We start from the raw sequence: 6,404 nt of genomic DNA, 5'->3' as shown, positions 1-6,404 counted from the left end.
TACAGTTTATTTCAAAATTTGCAAAAGTCATACAGAAGGGTATTTTGGTCATTTCCTGCAGTGGGACCCATTCTCATCCTTGTGACTGTCTCTGAGTCTTTTCAGATTATTTTTAAACATGTCATCAGTAAACTTTGTTAAAGTTCATTTCAAATTTGCGTCTGAGTCAGCGTCAAGTCAATTTGAATCTGTTTAGGTCATTTTTAGCCCTAGGGGCATTTTGGTCATTTCACACGAAATTTTGGCATGGGGAGGTTACTTTGAAGTACCTCATTTAGGCCATTGGTTCGTTTTAGTCCGTTTTGTCAATTTTATTTGTGTTTCGCTTTACGTTTGGTCAAATTACCAATTTTATTTTAATTTTTAGTGTTTTTATTATTTTTGCATTTTTGTCCTCAAAGAGTTCCAAAATTGCAGTTCAGTCCACCTTTTTTTAATTTTCATTTCAGTCTTTTTTGTCAAATTGCAGTTTAGTCCTTGAAGTTTTATTTTTTGCAGAAAAGTCCAAAGTTCATTTTTCAGGTCCAGGCCGTGCCATTTCCATACAAATCCAGGTGTCACATTTTCATTGGCTCAAGTGTACACATGTCAACTATATAAGCATTGAGTCAGAATCAAAGCCATAGAGAACACGCCACTTCACCAAAACAGATTCAATTTTTCTCTTTCTTGTCAGTTAGATCAAACCAAGAAAATCACAGAGAAATCACCAAGAACACAAGAACCCTAAGATTTCCAGAACCAAATTCATACACAAATTCATTGATTTTCACATCAATCCTCAGAGATTCGTGTGAATCTTCATCACCGGATTGAAGATTTCCCCTACAATTCAAAGTGCGAGCTCACATTGAAGCAAGCTCAAGCACTGATCATAGGGATTTTTCACGCAGATTCAAAAAACGTTGAAGCAAGCTCAAGCACGTAATCACAGAGAAGCAGAGAAAGAATCAGAGAAGATGAAGATGAACCAGTAAACCGATTTATTTTCGGTCCAAAAGCAAGCAAAATCATCAAAACCGTCAAGAACATTCAAGTTTTTTCCAAAGGTTTTCCTCCATTAAAGGTTTCAACCAAAACCTTAGGTAAAACTCATACTCTTTTTCAAAAGCAATATCACTGTTAAACCTAAAAATCACGCAAGCAAAACAGATCCAAAGGTTCCAGAATTCAAAGAAAACCATAACCGTAAACATCAAAATCTAGATCCGTAAGGATCAACGTTTTGAAAGCGAAAACAGGCGTCAAAAAGTAATCAAACGACGAAACGATGTAGATCTTTAAAGATCTAAATGATCTCATTCAAAAAAATCAAAAATCATTTCAAAACCGTAAAAGCTTTTTCAAGATCTACGTCGTTCCAAGCCGTTTTCAAAAAAACAAATGCCGGATTCGTGTTTAGGGTAAGAAGGCGAATCGTTTGATGTAGAAACTTTGAAGTTCTGGAAAATTAGGTCACCGGAGTGGTTTAGGCGCGCCGGAGAAGATGAAGCTTCCGGCGGACCTTCAAGGTCTCCGCCGTGGCTTCATCCTCACCGGCGGTGAGGGTTTAGAGAGAGATGAGAGAAGAGAGAAGAGTTAGAGAGAGAAAGGTGTGTGACAAATGAAAAAACCGGCGCGTTAGGGTTTTATATAGGGCGCTAGACCGGACCGGTTCAAGACCGGTCCAATCCCCTGCGTTGTGAGCCCTTAGATCTAGGGTTTGGGACCTTGGATCAATCCAACGGTCCCTGAGTATCCCTGTGAGATCCGTTTCCTCTGGTTTTGGGCTGGGCCTTCTGTTGTACGTTTTTTTGCTTCTTTTGCTGCTTGCACCATTTTCTTTGCTATTTGCACCTGTGGCCTGCTCATTCTTGTTTACAAAATTTCTAAAAAATCCTAGTTGTTTCTTGGTACATTTTTGGCATTTTTATGGTGTTTTCCTGCATGTAAAAAATATCAAAATGGCATGAACAAATTTCCATGTGTTTTTACACTTTTGGTATACTTTTTGCTATGTTTTTGTTCTTGATACTTTGATATGTGTTATGAATAAATGATACCATATCTTATGATGAATATGCCTCTGGACATGTGCTTCTTTTTGCTGTTTTGAATATGATTTTATGGATTTCTTGTTTTACAAGCAACAAATGTTTGTTTTAGAGAATAAAGTGTCAAATTTCTCTATGAATTTGGTGTGATACCTTGCTTGCATATGTTTCCATTAATTTCATGTCATGGCTTGAAACCAAATTTCTTGCAAAATTGCCATGATGTGATGATTATGGGTTGCAAGCACCTTTAGGTATCACATCAAAGTTTTTAGGTTCATTGCCACTTTATTACCTTTTCTTTGCCATTTTTATGTATTTCCTTTTGATTACTTCCTACTATTGTGTGCTTTATGATTACTAACCATTTCATCTCATGTGCCATACCTTTCATAGCATTCCACCACTCTCTCCACTTTCTTTAGCTTAGCATTTATTTTTTTTTACAAGTTTTAATTCATTTGGTAATGTAATTTGTTATCATTGGTTTGTAGCTTGGCAAAGGGGCCATAGAATGTATTTAGGCAATTTTTGTAATATGGACTATGGACACTATGGCGCACCGACACGCACACACTCACCTTAGATGTATGCATAGGATTGTATGGTTAGACAAGCGTTTAGGTTTTAAACCCTTAGAGAAAATCCATCCTTTTTCCAAAAAAAACAATTGAACTTCACTTCAAAAATTTTCATAATAAATATGAAGTCAACACTTCATTTTTTTTTTCCTTTCTTTTTTTCTTAAGAAAAATTCAATCCATCTTAATCATTTAGACTTCCTTTCTAATCACTAATCAAACCTCGCTTTTTTTGCTAAATCTAATGCTCATGAAGCCTCCCAATCTCCTTCTTCAAAACCTTTTTTTCAAAACTTAAAATCAAACAATTAAAACAAAAACAAGTCTTTTTAGCAAGAACTACGAACGGTTTTGATCCCTTAAAAGGGTACGTAGGCAATGAGTCAAAACTCATCCAAGCCGAAATAAAATCCAATTCTACTTCTTCTCTCCCCCATTCTTAACTAAATAAACCTCCCATTTTCAAAAAGTAAGTAAAAAATAAGCGTAGAAATTAACTTAGGAAAACGGCTCCTATAGAGGACTATAGTTACTCCGGGTGCCTAACACCTTCCCGTAGTAAAACCGACCCCCGAACTTAGAATCTAAGGGTTTTTTCTCAATTTTTCCCTTCCCAAGAAAAAAGAGAGATATCAACGGTCAAAAGGTTCAAGTCCAATTAATGGCTTGGCACCCAAAAACCATGATAACACCATCAAACATCAAGAATCTCATAGAGTCAAGGAATCGACAGAGGAAAAACCATTTAAGGGAGAAAAAGGAGTCAACATGAACATAAGTGGAAAAGTGGAAAGAGCTATTGGGGGCTCCTAGAAGGATGAAGAAGAAGACTTTGAAGTCGGGGATCGTGTCATGTTAAGACATCCAACAAATTTATATGGTTTCTTTGGGAGGAAAGCTAGGAAAGGATTGGATAGACCATTCATGATCAAGAAGGTTTGTCATAACAAAGAGATTGTGATTTGAGATGAAGTCATCTGGTACTCCTATGTTGATCCAAGTGAAATAAAGATGGTAGAGTATCATGTTGGTGAAGTTGAATCTGATGAAGATAAACCAACAACAAAAAGACGCAGGAACGGTGCATAGACATATCTATCAAGCTAGAGACGTAAAGCACACGCTAAATAGGAGGTAGCCTATTTCATCAAGCTAATGACTGATGTAGTATTTTTGCATCAAACAATAGTAAGTATTTGTATCGTCTCCTCAGGGACTAGTGCGATATCGCGGACCGTTCGACAGCAAATATCATTCAAAGTTAAAGATAATTTGTTGTTTGTTTGAATAACTAAGTTGCAAATGATAAAGTTGAGATTAATAGGGCGTAACACTTGTTAGGATTAGAGTTTCTTGATCAAGCGTCACACATAACCTAATGACCATACATGGATTCTAGCTTTTCTTTGATATTATCACATATCCCTCGACAACACCATTCGTGTCCAAACAATATTGTGAAATCAATTGTATCATTCAATTGTCGATGTCTCAAACTATTGAATGATTCAAGAGTCGATCTTATCGTTCAATCGATGATTTCTCAATCTATTGAATGATAAGAAAGCTTTAGGTTTGGATGCACAAGGTGATTATCAAAACATCGATTCCATGTCTAGAACCAATGTTTTGATAGATGGTTATTCTAAACCTAGATTCAAAAGTATTTCTCAATCACAATTAAATCAAAGATAAACATTAAAGTGCAAGAATAACATCAATATCAAATCAAATGCTAGAACCATATATTTATAGATCAAAAAGTTACATGTTAAGCTAAGATCAAGTACCTCTAATCCCAACAAAGGAGATTTAGCTACTCATTGTCATGGAAGCCTTGCAAGAATGAATTGAAGAAGCAAGATTCATTACAACTTGTGATTTCTCAACAAAAGATGAAGAATCCACTTTCTATCACTCTCACTCTATGAAGAACAAGCCCTATCTCTCTCTCTCTCTCTAGAAATATTATAACATGAAAAGTATGAAAAACTAAGATTCCAACTGAAATGGTTGAGTGGGCTATTTATAGAATTCTGATTCTGCATGAACTCGCCTCGTGAGCTCCTTCATTCGCCATGGCGAGTTGAGGTTCCTTCACCATTGGGTTTGTGCCACGTCATCTGTGAAGAGTTAGACCGCCCTAACTCGCCTCGCAAGTACATCCATTCGCCATGGCGAGTATGCTCGCCTTCCACTCGCCATGCGAGTTGAGGGCGAATGAAAAACTGGTGCTCACTGGAATTGCTCGCCTTTGAAGCTCGCCTGGCGAGTTGGAGGCGAGTGATCTTCATTTTTCAGCCTCTTTGTACTTTTCTTCATTTTTGCTCTTTGCTTGATGTCTTGAGTTCAAATTCTGCGCAAGTGGGTAAAGTAAGATAGATAAAGCGTAAAAGGGCAATAATCACTTATCTCTCGGCTTTTCTCTCAATAACTTGCAAAACAAGTAACAAAAGTGCCTAAAATATATCATGAATTTAACACTTCCTAGCACTTATCAATGACTCAAAAGAATCACTGAACAGGAGGAAACCTATTGATCATCGGGACTAAGACGTTAAACAAGCGCTGAATGGGAGGCAACCCATTGATTTATTTTCCTGCTTTTTTATTTTCTGCTAAGCTAAGATTTCCTAACTGATCAATTTCATTTCTTAAATCTATTACTAATCCTCAAGTTTATCTTATAAAATTTTATTCTTTGCATTTACATTTACAACCTTTCCTTTTATGTTTAATTTTGTTTTACTCTTAGGAAGTCATTTCAAAGCACTTACGTTGGAGGCTAGTTTACCCTTACATTCAAGAGCACGATACTTTCTGAGGCTTGCTACTGAATAGCATAACCGGTGAGATTTAGAGCCAAATATTTTCATATCCATTCTAGGTTGTTTCATAAATTTTTTCCATTATGAGTGCTCCATATGAATGTTATTTTTGCTCGAATTTGCGGCCGTTCTTTACGGACGATCGGTTAGATTATAATACACATGACACTTTTCTTTGGTACCTTGAGCCTTTCAAGCCACCCTTTTATATTCATATTATCCTTTGTGAAACCACTTTGAGCCTCCAGATAAAAATTTCTTTCTTGTTACTTAGTGAAGGATCATGTCACAATCCTGAACTTTAAATGCACCCTGTTTGATTTCACTTGGAGTTAGATAGGTATTATTATGAGTGAGTATGTTTTGAAGTTAAGTTTGGGGTTGCTTTTTGGATTTAACAACATTTTAAGTTTGGGATCGGGTAACAATAGAACTTATTTAATAATAAGAAAATGAAAAAATAAACTATAAAAGTACTATTCAAACCACACACCAACCTTCCATTTGTCATGAAAATCATTAAAAAAAACATCAAGAAATCGTGTTTATGTATTTACCAAAAATAAATTACACCATCCGAACCTAGAGTCTTAAACCTGTTACAATCTCAAAGTGCCTATTTTATTTCTTCCAATGTAAACTGCTGAGTTAACAAAGCTCCATCTAACTCTGCTAAACTTTGTATAGGAATTGAAAATAAGCAAATTTTATGGTACACCTAATAAATTTGGGTGTATCGGTACACCAAATCGTAAAATTAATAATAAATAGTTGTTTTTTTTGAAGAAAAATAATTATTTTCTATCATTGACAACTAAGATAATTAAATTTTATATACAAAAGCTTCGACGAAATAAAATTTAATTTTTAAGAATTTTTATTACTCATAACAATGAATATTGATTATTTTTTATGATAAAATGTAAATTTTGTAATATGATCCTTATAAACAATGAAATGAT

The sequence above is a fragment of the Medicago truncatula genome, chromosome 2 (assembly GCF_003473485.1).
Source record: "Medicago truncatula cultivar Jemalong A17 chromosome 2, MtrunA17r5.0-ANR, whole genome shotgun sequence".
NCBI classification, from domain to species: Eukaryota; Viridiplantae; Streptophyta; class Magnoliopsida; order Fabales; family Fabaceae; genus Medicago; species Medicago truncatula.
Note: the sequence above shows the minus strand (reverse complement) of the source record.